Source organism: Emydura macquarii, unplaced genomic scaffold (assembly GCF_026122565.2).
Source record: "Emydura macquarii macquarii isolate MOO-44397 ecotype Brisbane River unplaced genomic scaffold, CSIRO-AGI_Emac_v2 contig_968, whole genome shotgun sequence".
Classification (NCBI taxonomy): domain Eukaryota; kingdom Metazoa; phylum Chordata; order Testudines; family Chelidae; genus Emydura; species Emydura macquarii.
This window is the reverse complement of record NW_027131105.1, coordinates 3,313,434-3,338,230: the sequence shown is the minus strand read 5'-3', so window position 1 is coordinate 3,338,230 and position 24,797 is coordinate 3,313,434. Positions and strand designations below refer to the sequence as shown.

The window sequence follows — 24,797 nt, the reverse complement described above, 5'->3', positions numbered from 1 at the left end:
GCTAATTGCTGAATGAAAACTCTTTTTGAAAGCAAAAAAGGACAGACATTCTAATCTTCTAGCTCTTCATCTTCCACTACAGACAAACTAAAACCACTGCAGTGCTCAGGAACAGAGGCTGTGAACTTTATCTAAGGAAGAACTTTTTGTAAGTGCTTTAAGTTGCGGTGTTGAAAACGCTTACATCACCATTATGACACTTTGCATGTATAGTGCCTTTAAGAGAGCTGCATAAAAAAACATTATAAAAATAATTAAAGCTCAAGGTAGGTATTATAAACATTTTACAGACACAAAAACTGAGCACAGAGAAGTTCAGGATCTTGCCCAAGATCAGACCACAAGTTAACGAGTCAGAATCAGGACTAGAATCCATCAGTCCTGACTTTTGGTTCCTCGCTTTAACCACTCAGACTCACTCTCTCTATGGCAGATTCTATTCCCATTAAGAGAATTTACATTCATTTCACTTTTTCACACCTTTATTGCATCAAGGAAAGAAAGCTGAAAATATTAATTTGTGGTAACTACTCTTTGGAGAACTCTAAATGCAACACAAAATGCACCAGTTGATCAGGGCAATACTGAGATTTGCAAAAGCAAACACTACTTCAGGCTGTGGGAATCCAATAAATAAGAATGCAAGCATCTGACCAATCTCAACTTTACCATTGCATTTAGGAGGCAACCAAAAATATTCTTTAGGCATAATACTTGTGGAAGATTTATTATTAATTGATAAAATACACCATGATCTAGCTACTTTGCTCCCCTAAAATTGTGCATTGTTGAATCAACACAAATGTGTAGGAAAATAAAAAAAATGTTTAACCATTAACCATGTATTACCAGGCGTGGGAAGATGACGTGTTAATTTATGCAACAGGATTTGAAGAGCAATGTAAAGAGAAAAAAAAGCATCCAGGCAAATGTCTTGGGTGCATCCTGGCCAAGTGGCTCTTTGCACCTGGCAAATCAGCAAACTAAAGCAAACAAATGTTCATATTTCTGAAGAAAAGAAAATAAGGTAATTTCCCTCATTCCCAAAGTTCGCATTATTATACTTTCCCAGGGCTATTCCATGTAAGTTGTTACTATCCTTCACAGCCATTGTTTAGACAGCTTGAGCAGTGGCAACAGATGTAAAGAAGATATTTATGTAGTCAGGACTGCAGCATTCTAGTGCATCTTTGGTCCCAATTTTTAAAGCAAGAAGCTGTTGCTATAAAAGATTGTATTATGAAGTGAGTTTAATTTCTAAAAGTAATATCCAGTTTTAATTTAATCAAATCTGCTGTCCCAATATAGTAAACTAGTACTTTAGCCATATACTATTGTTCTGTTAACTCATTGGGTTTAGATGCAGAGTCTGTTACAGAGAGATCCAATAACATACACATCACAGTGTATAGCTGAAGTGTAACAAAAAGCTAATGTGCTCAAGCCCCATCAGCAGACTTGTTTGATATATACCTTGTAAATGGTTCAATTCTAAATTAGAATGTAAAGAAGGGACTTTTCAGGAGTCAAAAGTTTGTGCTGTTCTGCTGGTGATGCAATGCTCTACCACGCAAGAGTGTGGGATCTAGTACATTGCTTTCGGGGCATGTGGATTTGACAGATGTCATGCTTAGTTCCTGAGAGGGAACTGCTGGATCCTGTCCCAACTGTCATGGAATCCAATGGCAAAACTGTCATGGAATTTCATGGGTGAAAGATTTGGACCCAGCGTGCGTCACCCTGTATCTTCCCTTCCAGCTGTTTTAAGATCTATACTGATGAGCTCTAGAAGAAGCTGAATCTGGCTCAGCTGGAATAGGAGCTATGATGGTGGAGGGAGTGACAGCAAGAATTGGAAAGGGATCAATCCATCTCTAGGGCTCAGAGAGGAGAGAGAAGACAGGGAGGAAGACTGTAATTTCATTTAAGTGTTTTTGGGAAAAAACTATTGTAATCGTTTCAAGAACAACAAATTCTTATTTATTTTAACCCTGTTATATTCAGAATAAAGTTCTGATTTAGATGTGTTTTATGGTAATACATAGCTGCAGTGCCACTCATTACATCAGAGGGACAAAACTATGGTCAAGCTCCGATTCATGTGCTCCCCTCCTGTGCATGGAAGGAACAAATTAACTCCAAAACTGAGTCAGAGTTTCCTGCCTCCAGGCAGGAGGGTGGAGAGGGTAGGCAGCAGAAGCTGGGGTCTGAGGTCTCCAGATCATAGAGTCTGTCTAGATGCATGGAGGCACTTGCCTTGTGTTCCAGTTTTTCATGCATATGTCCCCACAGGAACCATTTGTATACAGGCTGCTTTCCAGCACTGGCAGTGCTACAGGAAAACCTGCAAGCTTTGTCTATACTAGACATTCTGCCCCCCCATATAAAATAACCAACATGATTTAACCTTGCTCTGAGCAGGCCTAGATGATAGGGTGGTCAAAAAACTGGTGGCAGGATCTGCGCTAGTGCTCCCACCATTGCTATACTGACAAGAGCCTCAATGGTGCAAGCTACGGTGGGAAGTTTAATTTGAAAAAAGTCTAATGTGGATGTAGCCCATATGTCCAATTAAATGCTTTCAAGGATCACTGGAAATGACAGCTATTTAGAATGGGTGCCAATAGATTTATGTACACAAACACACAGTATTACAAATTAAGGCTTGTCCTGAGAGATACTGAGCACCTGCAACTGCTACTGATGCCAAGGGGAGTTGTGGATGCTTATCAGCAGGCCTCAGAAAGGATAATCAGTCCTTCAACTCAACTCAAACTATTATCTCAGTTTAGAGACAGTCTCTTTCCTTGTTTCTCAGAAACTCCTGGAACATTGTTAATTGCTTGGGAACTGGAGGGCAGAATCTGAAATGTATTTCACTTTCACACCTAAAGGACCTGAACCAGGAGTCCTGAGTCAAGCACAACTAGGATTGCCATCTTTGAGGTACAAAAAAGGATCATCCAGGATATAATGAGCCTATAAAACTGGACAGCTGGCAGCATGCACTGAACACTTCTATCAATTTCCTGGGACTGTTGCTCAAAAAAAAGGGACAAAAATCCAGAGAGGTGACTGAACAGCCAATGTCTTCAGTTGGGAATTTTGCCCAAGATAGGACTGTGGGTTTGGGCCCAAAGTAGTATCTTCAAGAAAATATCTTTTAGTCAAATACTGAAGTGCTAAAGGGACTTAAAATTTCCTTAAGCCAGAAGATGAGGATTCCCCTAGTGCAGGATGATCCCCAGATAGCATAGGGCTAACATATCCCACTCCTGCCCTCTCCTCTCCACAGCACAGGGGGCATTCCAAGGTGGACCAGGGGGCATCAGGAGCAAGTGGGGCTGAAGTGTAATGAGTTATCAGTAAAACAGTCTGTCAAGGACCATTATCTCTGTGATTCTGCATCTATAGGCAGCTGGAAACAATAGATATTGACTGCAGTGAAAGGATATACCTATCTACAAAGGCAGAATAAGGAAAACCAGGGAATCATAGACCAGTCAGCTTAACTTTAGTATCCAGAAGGATAATGGAGCAAATAAACAATCAATTTGTAAGTAACTATATGATAATAAAGTGATAAATAACAGTCAGCATGGATTTATCAAGAACAAATGACGTCAAACCAACATAATATCCTTCTTTGACAGTGTAACAAGCCTTGTGGATGGGGGAGAAGCAATAGATGTGATACATCTATGGGTATGTCTTCACTGACAGTGGCAAATTCACCACTGTCAGATCGATCTATCCGGATCGATTAAGCCGTCAGTGAAGACCCATTCAATCGATCCGGAAGTCGATGCATTAAAATCACCCCCTTAAGTGGTCCAGTGCAGCGAAGATGCTGCGTAGAAGAGGAATTACAAAGTTGATGGGAGTTATGCAAGCTACTTTGTGTAGCTTGCATAACTCCCGTCGACTGCTGCCAAATTTGAAGGTAAGTGTAGACCAGGCCTCAGCTTTAATAAGGCTTTAGATATTGTCTCACATGACAGTCTCATAAACAAACTAGGGAAATATAGACTAGATAAACCTACTATAAGGTAGGTGCACAACTGGTTGGAAAAGCATACTCAGAGTTTAGTTATCAACGGTTCACAGTCAAGCTGGAAGGGCATATTGAGTGAGGTCCCGCAGGGAATCTGTCTTGGATTTGGTTCTATTCAATATCTTCATAAATGATTTGGATAGTGGCATAGAGAGTACATTTATAAAATTTTGGACAATACCAAGCTGGGAGGGGTGGCAAGAACTTTGGAGGACAGGATTAGAATTCAAAATGATTTTTAACAAACTGAAGAAATGGTCTGAAATAAATAAGATGAAATTGCAAAGTACTACACTTTGGAAGGAATAATTAATTGCACAAATACAAAATGAGAAATGACTGCCTAGGAAAGAGTACTGAAGAAAAGGATCTGGGGGTTATAGTGGATCACAAACTAAATAGGAATCAAGAATGTAATACTAGTGCAAAAAAAAAAAAAAAAGTGAACATCATTCTGGGATGTATTAGCAAAAGTGTCATAAACTAGACATGAGAAGTAATTCTTCCACTCTACTCAACACTGATATGGCCTCTGGAATACTGTGTCCAGTTCTGAGCACTGTACTTTGGGAAGGATGTGGACTAATTGAAGAAAGTCCAGAGGAGAGCAACAAAAATGATTAAAGGCTTAGAAAATATGACCTATGAGGAAAGTTTTAAAAAGTTGGGTTTGTTTAGCCCGGAGAAGAGAAGACATGATAATGGTCTTAAGTATGTAAAAGGTTATTATAAAGAAGAGGGTGATAAATTGTTCTCTTTAACCACTGAGGACGGGACAAGAAGTAGTGGACTTAAATTATAGCAAGATAGATTTAAGTTATGCATTAGTAAAAACTTCCTAACTCGTAGTTAAGCACTGGAACAAATTACTTAGGGAAGTTGTGGAATCTCTGTCAGAGTTTTTAAGAACAGGTTAAAGACATACTTGTCAGAGATAGTCTAGATAATACCTAGTCCTGCCTCAGTGCAAGGGACTGGACTAGATGACTAATTGTGGTCCATTCCAGTCCTACATTTCTATGATTCTGTGATACCAGATTTATGGATCAATGGGATGGATCTAGCATGATAAGTTTTGTGATTCTAGTACGTGTAAGATTGCAATATTAAGTCAGAGGTCAGACTTGAAAAGTACAACTGGAGAAACACCACATTTCATTTTTAGACTTTATTTCGTATTGCTGTCATTTCTGTTTTAATTTAAAAGATTTCCTGACTTTACAGACCTCTGAGCAAAAGGGTGTATTTGGACATTTAAAGAAAATAAATAAATTCCAGCAATTATTATTTTTGCAATAGACAGTGTAAGTCTTTGCACACATAATACATAAAGACAAAAATATGCAATTTATAAATAAAGAAGTTAACATCAAATGGGTGTTATTTGCTCATTTGGTGATCTAATTCTCCATTTATAATTATATATGTAGTTAATTTGGAGAATATAAAGGCATACTTTAAAGTGTCTGATTTAGCATTAGCATGAGAAACAGCTTTTCATAGCAAATGGCAAGTAGCAGCTTTTAAAAGGCAGCCCTGATCCCACAAACAATGGTACTACTCATGTGCGTAAAGTTAAGCATGTGCTAAAGTGTTTGCAGCACCTGGACACAGTTGTGTACAATCTGAACCTTTATTTGCTTTATCAGGTGAATAGATAGCTGTATAAAACAGCATGTAAAGCTTTTGACCAGCATAAATAATAAACAATATCTATTGGTCTGAAAGTAATAAAAATACCTACATGGCTGTATTTAAACTGGGACTGGGGAACAATTTGAAATAACTGTGCATCATTTTATCTGCCAGTGGGCTGATAAGTGCAGAGTGGGGACTGAATGCTGCTTTTGTCTGAAAGCATTTGAAATTATAAGAACCAAAATCCTTGCAGAGATATGTGGCCAAGCTACATTACTAGCTGGACACAAATAAAAACTAACTAAAATGGCAAATTACTTACTTGGCAAATATAGAAACATAGCCCAAGTCTGTGCCAACTCCCAGTCCCAAGTCTACTAAGGCAATTGAACAAAGGCCTTTCATAGGCAGTGTAATTTAGGCTACCTGACTTAGTAAGAATGGTCAGGTGTATAAAGGGGCCTCATGGAACACTAGACAGAGACAAATTCACATGGAGTAAGTGAAGCGCTTTGCTGGCATGTGGACGTAGGTTCCGGAGGCTATTCTTAATACAGAAGACAATCACTGGCAGGTAATAAAGGAGGCATTTATGTGATATGTCAGCAGTTAGTGCAAAGCTTAAAAGAAATGAGATCATGTGGCAAGATAGCATTCTCTGCTTTTCCCTGAGGGGAAGGAGCATTACTGTTATTACTATAAGCCATTGTTACCGCTACTTCTTTGAAATAAAGTGTGACACAGTATTGTCAGCTGATACTTGTGCGATCGCAGCTATCATAAATTTCCAGAATATTAATCTCTGGTTACACCATGCAGCTACCATACAAACACGGAGTGTAGATATAAAGGCAGCCCCCTGGATAAAATTGCTGCAATTTACTGCTTTACTTTGAGTTTTGAAAAGTTTTTCTTTTTAAATGTAAATTAGACAAGTGACAGTTTAATACCATACCAGTTTCACTTGGCAGGGGATAGTATAAATTTAGTGATTGTATCCGATAAGGCCAAATGCTAGAGTCCTTATGTTGGCTCAACTCCAGCTGATAGCAAGGAGAGTTTTCCTAGAATAAGGACAGATTAAAAACTGAGTGAGCACTCAGGATCTGGCTCGTATATTACAATATTGTTTAAACAGTTTACAGGGCATTTCAGATAAGACCTTAAAACCCAGAATCCTGTCTGTTCAGAATGAACATTGAAGATACTATGGATCTTTGCTCATTGTCCTTGGCCAAAATACTACTACTAAGCACTTACACAACACTTCTCATCCACACATCTCAAAGCATTTTACAAATCTATATTTTACAGGTGGGTAAGTTGAGGCAAGAAAAAGTTAAAGTGGCTTTTCCAAAATCACACAGAGAGTCAATAGCAGAATAAGGAATAAATCCCAAGTTTCTCGAATCCTGATGCACTATTCATAAGAAATGCTGAGCTGAAGTTGAGAACTGATGAGAACCGATTCCCATTCATTTATAAATTTAATGTTGGAAAATAAACTCTGAAAACTATCTTTAAATTTGGCTTGTAAAACCAATCACAGACAAATACTTTTCAACAACATATTCTCATTGCTCTATATTACAAATCAAATGAACACATCTATCACATGACATGACCTTCAAATGGAAAACTCCTTTCCACATTTAGAACCAACACAGATCAATCCAAATCCTCTTAACACTCAATTGACTTGAACTGCTTGCATGAAATTCAATATAAGCATTCAAACACAAAGATATTTGATATCTCTATTACACCAGATGACTGGAATTAACATTTTCATATCTATGAAAAACACACCAAATCACAAAGTCACGCAAGTACAATTGGGTTATTGAAACCGTTAAAATTCTTCCCAAACTTACATGAACAATGTGACACTGAAAATCTTTTATCAGATTAATTGATTTTATTTCAAAAGGACTATTTTTGGAGAACCAGTGAAGACAAATGCAGACTCACATGTTGCACGTGTATTGCAATTATTTGTTAACCGTTTCACAAAAAAAAATTATAGAACAGCAGAGACCAACATATTCCTAGAACTGAACTGTGCTATGTCTGTTAAGGTGTTTGACAACAATCACATGAAACTAACTACAGAATTGAAAAACACCTGCATATACCATATGATATGAGTACATTAGTTGGCTAGTGTAGGGAAAAACTTTCCCTGATTGGTTTCACTAGTACGTTAATCAATAATGCATTAGTAAATAGTAAGCAGACAAAACCAGTTTCAAAACTGTGGAAAAACTCCATTTATAAACATCACAGTACTACATGACTGTGCCCTTCAGGGTGCAAGACAAACCACAGGGTAGGTGCAAGTAGGGTGTAAAAGTCCACAGAGTTTATTGAGGTGGTTCCCCCTCATGCCTTTGGGCAAGGGTTACCCACCTGCAATAGTCTTGTTAGCTCCTCAGGCCTCTCCCAGCCAGCACAGACAATCCAATAGTCTCTTTATAATAAGGCAAAGAAAGAATCCCATGAAGAAAAACACAATAGCCCTGTGCCAGGCCTACTTTCCTCCCACGAGGCGCTGGCCATCAGTAGTCTCTGCAGAGGTTCTGAGACAGTCCTTTCCTCAGGAAGCGAGGAACAGGAGGTCTCTGTTCTCCTCCCTTGTCAGCCAGCTACTGAGCTGTCCTCTTCTCTTTTTAATTTCCCCTTCATTACCTGACAGCGAGGGCGAGAGTAGCAGGCTCACAGCCCTTGTTAATCCTTGCTGGCTCAGTGTGGGGTTGATATACTCCCTCACATGCTAACACGCAGAACTGTAACTAAGGGTACATATACATAACAGCTGGGAGATGTAATTCCTAGCTTGGGTAGACATACACGCACCAGCTCAGTTTGAGCTAGTACACTAACACTAGCAGCATGGCCACAGTGGTGTGGGGAGAAGCCTGGGCTAGCCACCTGTGTCCCTACTCATGGGGCTGGATGAGCTCATACTTGAGAAGCTAAGCCTGAGCCATTCTGGTTACACTGCTATTTTTTAGCACGTTAGGTTGAGCAGAGCTTGTGCATGTACATCTGCCTCAGCTGGGATTCATACCTCCAAGCTGTTGTGTAGAAATACCCTATGAAGCATCTTTTTGTAGGACACACAAACCTCACAAGCCGCAAGTTAGCTTCCAATAGAGAGCTCATGTACGGTTTCTCAGATGCTTAGCTCCTTGGAACATCAGCTGCTTCCAGAACCTTAGCTAAAGTTAATTCTATTTGGCTATGGTCTAAGAGCCATTGAACTTTTCTGCCTCTGGTTCTATTGTGATATTTACCATTAGGACTATCCATGACAATCCCAACTACATAAGCTGAATACTCATATCCACAATCAGTCAGAATACGCACAACCACAGTAATTTCATTTCCACTTAAAAGTGCCCTTCTGTTTCTTCCTGCAAGTTTGCAATGGTGTGAGAGATAAATGACTGAACAGTGTATCCTACACCAGGTGTGAGTATGCACAGATTTTCTGTATTAGTTTGTCTCTTCCCCAGTGCATTTTTGTACAGGATGAGAACACTTTATTCACAGTGAGGTTACACACAGCACACAATTATTGAATTGTACTTTATACAATAAAGTGGTGCCAAACTGAAGTGGGATTTAATAAGTAGTCAACTGGCTAAGATCTATATTTTCCATTTGTTTGTGTGTTGCAAAATATTCAAAGTTTATTACCTCCCCTGAGTGAATCAGAAAGGTTTTTTAATTTCCCTTAATTATTATTTGTATTACAATAACACAGAGAAGCCAAATCAGATTAGAGCACTAATGTGCTAGTCATGGTACCAGTAATAGGTGTCAGTTCCTTTCCAGAAGAGTTTAAAATCTACATTAAGTCAAGATACAAGGAGAGCATTCAGCAAATAATTGGAGGGAATTGTGAGGTTGTGGATGAGGATCACAGTGATACAACCACATGGTTGTGTAGAACAGTTATATGCACAATTTGCAGGTCTGTGTATGTATATGTGTGTGTGTGTATATAAACAAACTATAGCTATTGATGATGTCAGTGCTTCCAGTTGGCCACCTGCCTCACCAGTATCAGCTGTCAATTTACTGAAGGCATCATGGTAGAAGATAGTAGTGAAAAGAAATCTGAAGGAGGACAGGCTTTATGGATTAATTTGAAAGAGTTATTCCATGGACAAAAAGCAGCATGGTAGAAAGTGTAAATGTGCTTGTGGAAGAGGTCATCAAATGGGCAATGGGAATTGGCATTGCTGGTGGAGCAAAGGAGGTGAAAGGTAGGGATAGAGTGGTTGGGTTTATGTTGTGATGGCATCAGAAGGTGCAGAGAATGAGTTCACATTTGATGCAGTGAAGAAGAGGGAGGCAATGGAAGAACTCAGAGCCAAGTGGGTCAAGGGTGGATTGTTTTATAATGGATGAGACTAAAGCATGGTTGTATTGTGAAGGGAAGAAATCCAAGGAAAGCAAGAGATTGAGGAGAAAGATGAGTGACGGGTATAAGTAGGGGCAAAGGAGGTCAAGAAGTGGGAAAGGATAGGATCGCATGATAAGGTGGAGGACAGGTGAGGAGCCTCAGAGTCAGTGACAGGAGAGGAGTAAAACAAAGAAGTAAGTGGGGAAGGTGAAGTAATGCTGGATCCTGGTGAACTTGTTTTTGAAGAGAAGGAAGATTTGAGGAGAGAGTTAAAAGTGGCAGATAGACAGCTGGATGTGGGAGTCAACAAGAATAGAGAAGTACTGCTATTTGGCAAGGAAGAAGGCCACCTGGAAGAAGACAGGACAAATTTATAGTGCAGAAAGTTCACATGACTTTTTCCAGAGGCACTCATTCAACAGCATGGAAGCAGAAGTGGAGAGAGTGGATATTGGGGGTAAAGCCAGATTTAGTGGGACAAACTGCAGTGGGAATAGGGTGACCAGATAGCAAGTGTGAAAAATCAGGATGAAGGTGGGAGGTAATAGGCGCTTATACAAGAAAAAGCCCCGAATATTGGGACTGTCCCTATAAAATCAAGACATCTGGTCACCCTAAGTGAGAGAGAGGGACAAAGGAGTAGAGAGTGGTGGAAAGTACAGAGTGGAGAGAGTCAACAAAAGAAAGGGAAAAGAGAAGGGGGGCTGAGCAGTTGTGAACATTGATGGATTGGAGGTCACAGGAGGACTGGGTGGTGGGATGTTGGGAAGACGGTCATGTGGAAGGAAACAAGTTATTGGTCAGAGAGCTAGAATTCAGTAATGCAGAGAACAGAGAAGGAGCAGTGCTTAGTTGAAACGAGCTTTGGTGAGTGTCTGTTTGGGAGAGTATGATCCAGCATTGCAGGTCAAATGAAGTGACAAATGAGAGGAGGCTAATGTATAATTATTAAACATGTATGATGCTGTAACAACTGAAGTCCACAACCAGGTTGAGCCCTATGGGTCTTGCAAAGGATATCATGGAAGCTGAAATTACTGAGGTAGAGGTTTCTAGAACAGCTACCTCTCCCCATTTCCACTGTACATATTCTAAAATATTTGACAATTTCTAATTCAGTGTTGTCAGCTTTCTGCTACAGCTGCAGAATTCAGTTATGGCTATGACCTGAAGAGTGGTTCTCTTTCACACTGCATATCAGAATAATGTTAGGAGATTTATCAACAAAAGTCTGTATTACATCCATCGGCACACATATTAAAATCCTCCTAAATGGGCACTGACTGATATATTGCAGTAAATACCATACAAGATCAAAGATCACATGTATGACTAAACTAATCTCTGCTTCATTTCCTGATTTCCAGCCTTACATCTTTAAAAAAAAGAATAATCAAGGAAGACATTTTATTTCTCACATGCATCCTCATTGTATCCCCTCAAGGAAAAATAATTTTTTTCCAAAAGTATTGCAGGATCCCATTTACAGTCTATTTGTCATTTTCAGCAATAGAAAGTAGTAATTCATAACATATTCCAGGATGTGCAATCAACTAGCATATACAGAACTTTATAGGGATTACATTTAATTAACATTTTTAAAAATAATTACTTCCCCTACATTTCTCTGCTTTCCCTCTCCTCCCTTGCCCCCTTCTCTTCTACAACAGGGCTTCACTCAATAACTCTCACACCCTAACTGGCCCTTAGATGCTTAGAGAATAGACAGTAGCCTGCAGTATAAATCAGCTTTGAAAAGTGACTATGTAAAAATGTCAATTTCTTACTCAACAGATCTTCTCCTGGTGTACAGCCAAAGCTGTATCTGTTCATTTTACTGAAAAAATGTGTGCGCTTTTGTTTTAAACACAGCATTTTGCTCCATCTAGTCAACAGAGCAACCCCTGGGTTTTATTCTGGCTTACTCAGGATCAACTAAATGGTTAATTAAAGTCCAATGGCAGACACAAATTCTGCCTTGGTTATAGCTGGTTAAGACCACAAAAGAAAATGGAGTTGTGTAATTGAGGGCTGAATTTTTACTGCAGAATCTGTTACTGAGGATTGTGTGCAAGACAGGAGCAATCAGAAACAGCTCACTTCTCTGATCTCAGGATGTATTTGCAGGGCTAAAGATTATTAATTAATGGAGCAAATTTCACATGCAAATCATTGCAATACAACAAATGCAAAACACCACAATAGTTTTTTCCTTTAATCCAGGCTTCAAAAGGGAGGCCTTCAGTGCTTACTCAGGCCTCTTTGGGTATGTCTATTCTGCAGTTAAACACCTGTGGCTGGGCCCACCTCAGCTAGCTCAGGCTTCAGGGCTGTAAAATTGCAGTGTAGATGTTCAGGCTAAGGCTGGAGCCCAAACTCTGGGACCCTGCAATGGCTTACATTGCAGTACAGATATTTCCTAAGATTAGAAGAACACAAGTTAGCAGACCCTCAAGTTTGTTAACCTATGGCATGAGCATTTAGATTCATTTGTAGTCCTGTGTTAGGAATTGTTGAACCTTGGGCCCCAACCTGGGGCTCCAGTGTCTATTCTGCATTATGTGGGCCCGAGTTAAACCACCCATATCCCAGACTTCTTATCACCTTTCCAAAACGTGGCTGCTCAAGCCTTTTGTTTGTGGTGCAGTATGGGAAAACTTGACTATCCACCGAACCTGACTACCCAGAGGACAGTGAAAGATGTCCACATGAGATTGTGGAATACTTTTGGTGGACTCCCAGAGCACAAGTCCAGTGTGGCTGCGTCTACACTGAAAAGCAATAAGGTTTGAACTTTGGGTCCCGGCTTGCCTCAGGCTCAGATGTTCCACCAAAAATGGGGTTCTAGGACCCTGGGTCCAAACCCTGGGTTAGCATGATTTGTGTATAAATGAAGGGGGAGGGAGGATTATGCTTGAGCCTGAGTTCAAACTCTGGGCTAACATTGTAGTGTAGACATACCCTTAGTGACTTCAGGCCCATAGTAGGGCTATTTGTTTGAAGTCCTGCTACAGGGGAGGGTTGCAGGGAAGGAAGGGTATGAGGGAGAGAGAGAGTGGGAAGAAAGGAGACAGCTACAGAGAAGAAATTTGCTTAAGATTACAGAACTTCTTTGATTCCTATATGAATATTTGAGAGAGAACTGTCTGGACAAGGTGTGGTGAGCTAGAGAGTGCAGAGTCTTTATAATCCCGGCATGTGTGGTGATTGGGAGATAATTACATTCAGTGAAAGCCTCTTTAGCCAGTCAGAGCCCACCTTAGTTCCAAAGCATCTGTCTCTCTCTCACACCTCTCCACAATTACTACTCATGCACTGAACATAGAAAATTTGTAAATGAATTTCTGGTACTGGACAGTATGCACAAGAAATTCCCAGAAAGACAACAAAGCATCAGCCAATCCACAATTCTAATGCCACAACACACATGCAGCAATGATTTATGGTACCATCGATCACTTTGCAAAAGTATCTCGAGACCCACTATTGCTATGGCCCCCCAAATTCACTCTCTAATGTTAACATTTTTGTGTGTCTTAACCAAGTATTGGCCATCATTTGTCCACAACCTCAGCAAACCCAACCTATCTGACAAGCAAACTTTTCCCTGGTGTGAACTGCTTTGTCCCTTTCTATCAGGAGTTACAAGAAATTCCTGCTTCCCATTCCCAGCTGACATTTCTAGGGCTCTATTCTGCAGCCCATGGTTCACAAGACCATGGAAGGATTTCAACCTGTAATCTGAGGACTAAATATAGCAGCCTCCCACATGTAAGAGAAATCTTTCTAAATGTCACAGATAGGTGAGTGGGTTTTTCAATCCCTGTCATACGGCATTGCTTTCATTAATTTACTTAGTCCCTTATAGACAGATTAGTATCAAAGTACCAGTATCTTTGAAAAATAGGCATATATATATATATAAAAAAAATAAAAGTGAAGCCATATACAAAATTTAGGCATAAATCTAAACAGTAGCTTGTTTTCTTTCCTTTAAAGTTAGTTAAATTTTCTAAAATCAAGAGAAGAAAACAAACTGTCCATTTTCAGAGAAAACGTGATCCTTAACTGAAATAAAGACATACAAAGGAAGACATTTTTCTAAATTAAATGCAATCTTTTTGTGTATACAATCCTCTGTAGATGCAGTTTGTTTGATCTACTTTTATATTAAGATCTTATTAAATCACATATATGAATTAACCATTATGATCAGTCTTATCTTTATGGACCTGTGGCCAGAACCCTCAGTTTTTACACACACAAAATGTCCCCTTGAAATCAGTCAGAGTTTTGACAGGGACAGGCCTATGGGATCTAATGGCCCAATCCTTTGACATGTTTGGCATTTTCTGCAGAGGGCTGGTGAATGCTCAGTCTCACAGGAGATGCTCAGCAACCTGTAGGACCCTGGCCCAGATGCTCAAAGGTATTTAGGTTCCACTTCCATAGGCCTGCGCTTCCTTCCCCAGATCTGTTTATAGGTCTGCTTCCTTCCCCAGACTGGAAGAGCTTTGTATAGTTCAAAAATTGTACCTTCCACCTATAGAAATTGGTCCAATAAAAGATATTACCCCATCCACCTTGCCTCTATCACAACAATAAGTCAACTGATTTAAAACATACTGTTGAAAAAGAATTAATCCTTTGCAATATTAAAAATAGCTATCTTTTTAAAAGGGTAAGACTCATAATATAGACTCCCTTGCAAAAAAGACTCCTTCCAGTCTCCTACTGCAAGATAATTGGCCCTTGATTTTCATTATGCTTTTGGCTTGGGACACATAACTCATTTTGTGGTCAATTATCTCACTGTAGTGTCCATAACAGTGGTTTGTATGTAGTGATATTGTGGGTATAACCAGATTTGTTAAGGTCTCACTGAGCATGGGAATACAGGCCTATGCTTAGGTAACTGCCAATCTACCCAATATAATTAGTCAGAATTTGAGGGGAGATGCATTCGTCTCCTGGAAAATGACCAAAATGTAAATGGATGGTGCTAAGATTAGAAAAACCTTGTTCCTGTATATCAAGGATACAGTTCCGCAAACTGGTCATTTTAGGGGCCTTTACCTAATCCATCAGACCTACCTACCCCCAGCTATTGATCTCTCCTTACTGTTTGTCCATGTGCCATATTGTGAATCATCATTTTTATTTGCGAATGATGAGCTGATAGTTTTGAGAAGGACGTTTTCTGAAGACATCTGTATGACAGAATGTACTTCTGAATGCATACCCCATTCACCATTGTAATGATCTTTGTACAAAATATGCCTTGTAAGGTATCATTTGAAAACTAATAACTTGCTGGTCAATAATATCATGGTGAAAATGTATATAATTTTATGTGTAAAGATATGAACATAAGCTGAAATCATGACTTGAAATGTGTTTACCAGACAAGACTAGGGAGTGGGTAAATCTGTTTCTCAAAACCAAAGGACAAGCTGACGCCTCTAGATAGGTGTCATCAAAGATGATGGGCAATCACCTATCAACAGGCCATTTTTGGCAAGGAAGGGGATCAGGAACAAACAGATCTGTGTCTTAGCAAACAACATGGAACCTTTTTCACCACCAGACTCCTTGACTCCAACCTCACAGCAGAAATGAACTTAATCTAGGGGTAACCCTCAGGAAAATGCATTTCAAAGTGAGGTGCAAAAACATCCCAAGTTATCTCTCCCTATCCATCTCTCTCCTTTTCATCTAAGATGACCAAGGAAACAACCAATGGATTTTGAGAGCAGTTCCTGGCCCAAGAGATTGGTCAGCTATTTTACTGGAAACATGTGGTAAATGTCTTCACCTTGAACCCAGTCTAGTTTGGTAAGTTTAGTACTAGGAAGAATGTTATCCTTATTTCTCTCGTAACCATTTTTGTCTTTAATGCCTTATACTTGTACTCATTTAAAATCTCTCTCTTTGCAGTTAAATAAACTTGTTTTATTCTTTAATCAAAATTAATCCAGTGTGAACTGTGTGAGTAACTCCATTTAGGGCAGCAAACTGTTGTATATTGATCCCCTCAGAAGGGCAATAGACCTAATATATCTGGACTCATCAGGAAAGGGATGGACAGTGCAGAAAACACATCTTGGGGGAAAACCCAGGACTGGGAATGTACTAAGGTCACCCTGCAAGTGGTAACCAAGGCTGGTGGAAACCAGAGTGTGACTGATGTGTGGGTGGCAGGCTGAAGCTATACACAGATACTCAGATGTTACTGCGTGCTATTTGTGAGCAGCCCAGGTGGCAAAGCATCATGAGGCACCTGAGTTTGCAGGGCAGAGGTGACACAGCCCCTCATTGGTCTGGATTGCACTCTGGATTGTCATAGTGGGATTTTAGAAAATACCAATTCAGAACACTGATGTGTGACACAGGCAAAATGTTAGGCGGTGTAGGAGACACAAGACACCATACAAGTGGACAAACTGCAGTTGCATGTCACAGGTTCACTGAAAGCTCATGTTCTTGATAGTCTCATCTCCTAACAGCAGTCAATGTGCAAGGAAGTCTCATTCCTTTCCCTCCTCCTCTAGGGTGCTTCTGTTTTTGAAGCAATTACAAGTATGATTGGGTTAATCGTTGTTAATTTTTATACTGTGAGTCTGTGCTGAAAATAGTTTTTTTTTAAAGAATAGGTGTGGAGTTAGTGAGTGTGTTATTTTACAATTGGTTTCTCTCAGATTTATTTAGAATTTATAGTTGAGAGTGATTGGATGGGTTGTGAGAGAAAGTGAGAATTTCCCACCTTTGTGAGTTGTGCACCCATTTTAAATTTGTTTCCCACGTTTGTGCTTCGTCAGTATTGTCTATGATTGCTGAAGGTGGAAGAGGTCTCATTGGAGGCTATGGGATGGGTGATGTGGATGGGTAAGGAAACTGAACTATTGGGTTTGATAATACTATTAGAACAGTTCTCTGTAGATAAAGGTGAACTTCCGGAATGGAAGCAGGCAAGTTTTAGGTTCTTTTGGCTGCCATGGAGAAAAATGCATATGGTCAAGATAAAATAAGTATGATGGATTCCACCATGACAAAGATTTAGTTGGGTTAAGTCTGTTGTGAATAAGGCTGACACATTTCTGAATTCTATCATGCTGTGTCACCAGTATTGGACATATATCACTGTGACCTGGTCGGATGATGCCATAGACCCAGTTTTGACATAGTTGTTTCTAGATGGCAATCCATTAGCTTCATGCATAACAAATGAGTGAAGGATAACTAATTTTTTTTTCATCCTGCATGAGCTGGATAGCCATGGAGATGAGTTATTCAAGCATATGGCTCATGAGTTTGACTTTGGGACAGAATCAGATTTATGGTTCTTAGGGTTTATAGACCACCTATGTTAGCAGGATTGAACACTCGCAGTTGATTTGTCTCAGCTGACATTAATCCATGAATGATGGCTAGCACTAGTGTCCAAGGGTATCCTGATGTGTGTCCCAACATGAACTCTGTTTGGCTGGCATTTGGCTTTCTGAAATGGATGGACCCTCTGGGTTTTAGGCAAAGGATCAAAGAGAACTCTTGCAGATTCCCATCCTTGCATGCGAGTCTGAGTTTAGCTATTTCAGATATTTGGGTCACTCCTGCTGCATGCTCAGATGATCACCTCCTTTGGCATTCTCACAGATCTAGGGTATTAGATCAGAGTCTTGAAAGCTTTTGAAATTCAGATTTTGTATTCTCCTCACTATCTGGAACATATCTCATTGCCTTTTTGCATCCACTGTATCAGGTCACCAACAGTTATCAGCTGTTAGAGATGGGCTCTTCACCATGCCCTCCTGGCCTGTGATGCACAGAGGTTGTTATGATTTAACATGGAATTTGTCCAGATGTATAGAAGAGCTGTGACTCAGGCTAATAAAAAAAATGTTCTTGTTCTCAGCCAAGGACACTGCAAGGAAACTGTCCATCTGAACTCTTTCTGCTGATGAACAGCCTGACACTCTGAACTGCCTTGCTCCAACAGTACTTCCTTCAGTTGATTATTGTGATGAACTCATGACATTCTCCACAAATAAACAGACTAGGTCTGGGCTATTTTCTCCAGCCTTCAGGATAAGAGCTGCAGATTTCCATTGGAATGTCATCCAATGGCTGCATTTGATTGAATACCTGGTAAGGCTGCTCAGTGTCCTCCAAGGTCTTCAACTGGCTCTCTGACTCTGTCCCTTCTACATTCTTGTTGCTTAAGGTAAACACGGTAGCTGTGCAGTTATTGTGACATTCATTACCAAAGACCTGAGTTAGCAATGGCAAGATGCTGACCATCCTTCAAAGGATACCCTTCCTCAAGAAAAGTTACTTACCTTATAATAATAATTGGCGTTCTTCAAGATGTGTGGTCCTATGGGAATTCACTGTGGGTGCACATGTGCTCCATGCGGCCAGGACTGGAAGCTTTTCAATAGTAGTTTGTTAGTCTGTGCCTATGCTTGCACCTCCTCGTGCTTTCAACCAAGGGCATAAAAGGAATGTGTGACCTCCTCTCCAGTTCCAACTCTAAAAAGCATCACATGATAATCTGAGCAGAGGATAAGGAGGATGGGTCGTCAATACCAACAGGGACCATACATCTCCAAGAATTCCATAAGGTAAGTAACTTTCCTTTCTTCTTTGAGCGCTGGTCCCTGTGGGTATTCACTGTGGGCAACTCCCAAGCATCGCCTGTTGAGGAGGAGGGTGTGAGGAAATATGCTGTGCCACAGAGTGGAGGATTGCTGAACTGAAGGAGGAATCTGCAGCTAAAGCCTGGACTAGAGCAAAATGGCTGGTAAAGGTGTATATGTAGCCCTAAGTAGCTGCTCTGCACATCTCCAAGATACGGATTCCCTGTAAGGAGCTACCAACACTACTTGGGCTCTCATAAAATGGGCCTTGATAGTTTGAGAAGGAGGGGTTCTTAATAAGATCAAACGAAAGAATGATGCAGGAAGAAATCCATGTCGCATTTGGGACGAGATTGCTTTCCCTTTCATTCTTTCAGCAATAGTGACAAGCAAACTTGGAGATTTACAAAAGGGAGCCATTCTGTACAGGTAGAAGGCCAGAGCCCTACACACATCCAGGGAATGGAGCATTGTCTCCTCCATGCTGTGGTGAGGCTTCAGGTAAAACACTGGCAGGTGAACAGTTTGGTTAAAGTGAAACTCAGAAGGCACTTGTGGTATGAACGTTGGATGTAGTCATAACAAAACCTCATCCTTGTGAAAAACTGTATGCAGAGGTCTGCCATAAGGGTCCCAAGCTCTCTAACCCTTCTAGCAGAAGTAATTGCTGTTAAGATGGTGACTTTCAAAGAAAGGTGAAGGAAGGAACCGGACTGGAGTCAAAGGGTCAAATGGTGGTCCCATGAAAGTGGAGAGGACAAGGTTCAGATCCCAAGCAGGGACTGGTTTTGAAATTGGAGAGACTGTCCTTATACTTCAGGAACTTTGTGGTATTAGGGTGAGTAAAGATGGAGTATAACTTGTGGGTGAACACTTTTCACAAGCTATCACTCTATATCTGACCTGTCAGTCCTCATCCTCAAAGGAAACCTGCAGAACACTTTCAAGAGATGAGCACAGGAGCTTAAATTCATTACTCTGCTGGACACCAAAAATGACGGACTGAACAGAGACATGGGATTTATGGCTCATTACAACTGTCTGTAACCCACTAACTCCTGCTTTTTGTCCTATAACTGCAGGGGTGTTAATGGATCACTCTACCTTTAATGGTCCTTTACAATATGTGCTAATCAATCTGTTCCATTTGCAATTTGCTGTGACACTGTGGGTTCCTTTCCCTGACCTGAAGAAGAGCTCTATGTGGCTTGAAAGCTTGTCTCTCTCACCAACAGAAGTTGGTCCAATTAAAAATATTACCTCATCCACATTGTCTCTCTAATATCCTGGGACTGACAAGGCTACAATACACTGCAGATAGCCCTCTACTAGTGGCTAGAAAGCATTTATGGCTGCCAAATATTCCTGGAGGGACCTGATTTAAAGTGTGGTTCTATACTCTAGAATATGTTGTGAGGTCTCCTGGTAAGGTCATTTGGAAATACAAAAGAGATCATCATCAGTATGCTGCTCATATGTAAAACCATGTATCTCTTGCTCCATGGATCTTCAACTTCAATCTTTGCCCTGAAAGAATGCTTAAACAAGATTGTCAGCTGAATGCTTAGGGGCTGTATTCCTCAATCCTGAGAAGACAGGAATTAATCAACGTGAAGAAGCTTCGTCCTCCTCTTCAATGTCCCTGTTTCCTGAGTATATTCATTCACGGGTGGTGAGTCAGGATAAGAAAATGTGGATGTCATGTCTGACCCTGCACTTTCCATGGAAAGCAATACATCTATTGTGGCATTAAAGTATCTTTCAGTTGCACAGTTTGTATTAGCTGCAACTGAAAGAGACGTGGCCTTGAGACAATACCCCATGCCCTTGCAGCCATGAAGCTTAAATACAATTCCTTCTTGGTTGAGCAGTGCTGTCACCTGCAGCTGGTTCCGAATGCAGTACTACTTATGTTGGCTCATTTGAACTATTGTGATCATTTTATGTCTGCTCCGCATTTTTTAAATTGGTTGCCTGTTTTTTAAAGCTTTTTGTGGAGCTGGCCCCATCTACATTTCAGACCTACTCCTTCACTCTTTTCCTGACACATATCTTTGCTCACATATTGCCCACGCTTTAAGGACCCATCATTACCTCTGTCATCAGCAGGTGGTCACACTTCTGCTCTGGTGAGACCTGTGCTGAAAAACTTGCTCCCTCCTAAATATCTGTCATTATTTGTCCCTCCTCTCTCCTAAAACAACTGTGAGGGACCCCCTTCTGATACATTTCAAGGTGGTTTTAGAACCAGCACTCATTTCTATAAAGCTCTATTCCCCTTTTCCTTTTAACTTAGAAGTCCTCATTTGTTGGTACGTGCTTGCATTGTAAGAGGGAGATATTTTACTATATCTCTATTATACTCTATTGTACAGTGCCCTGTGTGAGGATGGAGGGGAGGAGGGGTAGCTACTCTTCTATCTAATCCTATTACTGCTCTTACTATTGGTTCAGGAAAGCAGGGTTCTGATATGCACAGAGGTGCTGGAACAATTTTTGAAGTGGGAGTGCTGAGAACCATTGAACCAAACTGTAAATCCTATATATAATAGAAACCACTTCGAGCCAGCAGGTGCAGCAGCACTTACGGATATGCATATTAAAAATTCCACCACCCATTACCGCCAACTCTTGCATGCATTTGATAAGTTGAGTTGTTCAACACCAAAGGTCATATAAAGTCCTTCTAAGTCAAGGCAAGTATTTTAGTGTCTACACAGCACTTTATACTTGTGTAATAGACAGTGAACTCTTCACATTACGTGCTACTTTGCCAATTCAACTCAGAACTATGAGATAGCCAGTCAAATAGTGCTGAGATGCCATGATCCCACTAAATTGCAGTTTGCCGTCTCCTAGGAGATTCAATTCCTTATTCTCCCAGTACCTGGATTTTAAACCACAGCCTCAGAAAGGAAGATTCATTCAACAGTGCATCGCAAATAGTCTGAATATTAAATCAGTTTCCAATGACTTCATCCAATTTTGTGATGATATTAAGTTTCAACATTTAACACTTGTTTGGTTTCATTTGGAAATTACAGTTCAAAATATATACAGTTAGTACAAGTACATTTTGTATATATAAAATTTCCATTTTATTTAGTAATTATATATATATAATATAATTATTATGTGTTTCTATACAGAACCGGTGCTAGGCATAAGAAGATTAACAATTGCTTAGGGCTCTGAGCATCACAAGGCACCCTCGCCCCCCATTTGCTTTTTAAAACACACACCAATATTCCTGCTAAGGGCCCCCAATGGGCCTCTGTTTCTACAGAGCTACTTTTATACAGTCATTTTAATGCTGTAATTTTTTTCCCGAGCCTGCTTTATATACAATTTTGCAAGAAGTTAGCAATGTGAGAACATATTTAAAACAGCTTGAAAAAAACCCACCATGTTTTGAAAGTTCATTTTATGCTCATTAAAGATTACATATGTGAAAGCAAACACGATAAGAGTTTGATCATTTTAGAGTACTAAGGGAAGTGTACTTTGCCATTTGAATTTTAAAGTATACATCCCTGACCTAGCGAAGTCCTGTGTTAACTGCCTTGTTCTGCAGTCTGTCTTTGAATCCTCTTAGGAAAGTCAGGGATACCCACAAACAATAGAATTAAAAATCTGTCTTTAGGACTGGCAAACCATTCAAAGTTCTGTCTAGCTGCTTAGCATAGACTGAGCTAGGCCTCAATAAGAGAATAGGCCCCTAAAGAAGCAATAATTTTCAGATTGTTGTGTACAATGCAGTGATAAAGCTCCCTGTCACATTTTTCTTCCCAGTTACTGAAGCTCCCATTCAGATGAATTGTCACAGCTTCTTCAATCCAAACAAGCACCCTTCCGGCCTTGTTTGCATTAAAATGTGATAAAACTAAAGGTGACTTTAGCACAGCTGTGCAGAAAACTGGATTAGGTCAAAGTGACAGAGTTTGTTAGGGCTTGCCACAAAGGTAATTCAAGATTTGTCTAGAGTGCTAATGTGGGAGAAGCAAAGGTTTCTTAAACCCAGACATTTGTAATAAAGCTACAAAAAAACTAGTTTTTTCAGCCAAGCATCGTTCCCAATGGCAGTAGGCCAGCTTGTTGACCTGTTGTCACAGAAAAAATTGGAATGGAACAGCAAAACAAAGTGCCTTGTACTTTTTGTCATTCTTGCTGGCCATCATGCAGAAATCAACACTGTTGTCAATGTGCAAAGCATCAAAAAGGCCCAGGTCCAGCATCCTGACAGTATGTTTCAGTTACAGCTGCTTCAGAATTTTCTAATGAGCTCTTGAAATATAAAATGTTATATAAAACTTTGTTGGAAAGAAATAAAGAAGCAGCCTTTTGCTTATTCATGATGGATTATTGATAATCAGTCTTTCAGTAAAGGAGGCTTTTTCATGTCAGAATCTTTTGATCTCAGATTTCTTTTATCTCACTCAAAAAAAGAAAAAAATTGCACCCTCTGCATGCCACCTGTTGGTAATTTTTTGTATATTGCTAAGAAGAGGGCAGTGTATAATTATCTTTCTCTGGTGACACACATCTTTGCTGTGTCAAAAGTCATTAGAACAGATTTTGGTGTCCTGGAGCTTTCAGCTACTGAAGCAGAACTAGGAAAAGCATCATAAGAAACCATTGCACTGAATTTAATTAGTTCACTTAAGATCCCTAATCATCATAGAGATGACAATATGAAAGGTGCACCATTAATCTTTCAAAGGCTCCAATGAAGACTTTGAAAACATGCAGAGAAAGAAATGCTACCATATCATCAGAAGGGATTTCCATTTCTAGTCCTATTTGCCCTATTTTGTATCAGTCTTTTTCTTTTTAAAAAGGAGCCTGATGTGTCTATCTATACTACTTCAGATAGCTAAAAAATAGACTGAATATCTACCTATCTGAACACTTACTGAGTAGCTGTATACCAAAGGGTGTGCCTGCTCTATAATGGCAACTGCTGGCCAGTGGTGGATCTGCAACACCTAGCCTCAGTTTCCCTTTCTGTTGGCGGCCCCTTAAAAAGCCCACAGTCCAGATATTCAAATTTTTCCATTCTGGAGTCCAATTTATTAAGTCCTGCACAATCTTTAAAAATAGAAATCCAACCTACAAAGTCTTCAACCTGGTTTCTGTTGGCCCAGCCCCTCCTCTTTGAGGGTCTGTCCTTTTATTTTATTTTATTTTTTAAAGTTTCTTATTTCACCCCATTCCCAACCTGGGTACAGCCCCTCCTCCCTCAGGGTTTGTCTTTCCTGCAGAATTCAAACCTTGGGCATGGCTTCTCCCCTCTGAGGATCTGTCTGCCTGCTCTTCCAGTAACTTGGCCTGGAGTTTGGTCTTGTCCACTGGCCTTCCCTGCTGATGCCTTCTCGCTGCTGACACAGGGTCCTGCTAGTAATCACATGCAGCTGTCTTCCCTTTTATAAGGCCCAGGTGCCTTCCCTTAAGCCCAGTTGGACAGCATGCAATCAGTTCAGGTGCACTGGATGCTGCTTCCCCCTAAAGGCCCCGTCACTCTGTGACATGGTATTACAAAATAAACTCTTAATATAGATTTTAAAGATAAGTGTCACGGTTTCAATACTGTGCCCTGTGCTGGTACCACTCAGTGAGAGCTGCCATTTTACCAACACTTCTCAAGAGGGCAGTCCAATCTGATAATACAGACTTGGTGCCACTGACCTACCATGGGTCCAAGGACAGATTTTGGATTGGGGAACTCAATGGAGCATCTGAATGGAGGAGAACAGTAGGAGGACATTCAAAATTATTGTCAGTGAAGTTCTAAAATTTTAATATAAACTTCCATTATAAAGAGTGTAAGAGCTATATAAGATTCATCCCCTCAAAGCAGCTACATCTTCTAATCTAAGAAGCTATGACACTCTGCTAAAGGTGCTGAAAGCTATGTCTCCACTGCAGAAAAGGTGTGGTTTTACATGGAGATAGGTCACTCAGTGTAAAATCCTAGTGGAGATAAAGCACAGGCAGTTTTACCTCAATTTAGCTAATCAAGGTACCCTCCACCCATGGACCCTAGGGTTTACTTCAA

At 40.2% G+C, this 24,797-nt stretch overlaps 1 protein-coding gene across 1 annotated transcript in view; it reads right to left on the bottom strand.

Moving 5' to 3' along the window:
* The window catches only part of FBXW12 (F-box and WD repeat domain containing 12), a 142,488-nt gene extending 118,372 nt beyond the window's left edge, over positions 1 to 24,116 (bottom strand). Inside the window, exon 1 of the mRNA XM_067543812.1 lies at positions 24,013 to 24,116. The gene's annotated coding sequence lies outside the window, so the exon portion shown is untranslated. The remainder of the gene's footprint in view (positions 1 to 24,012) is intronic.
* Positions 24,117 to 24,797: the final 681 nt, after the last annotated feature.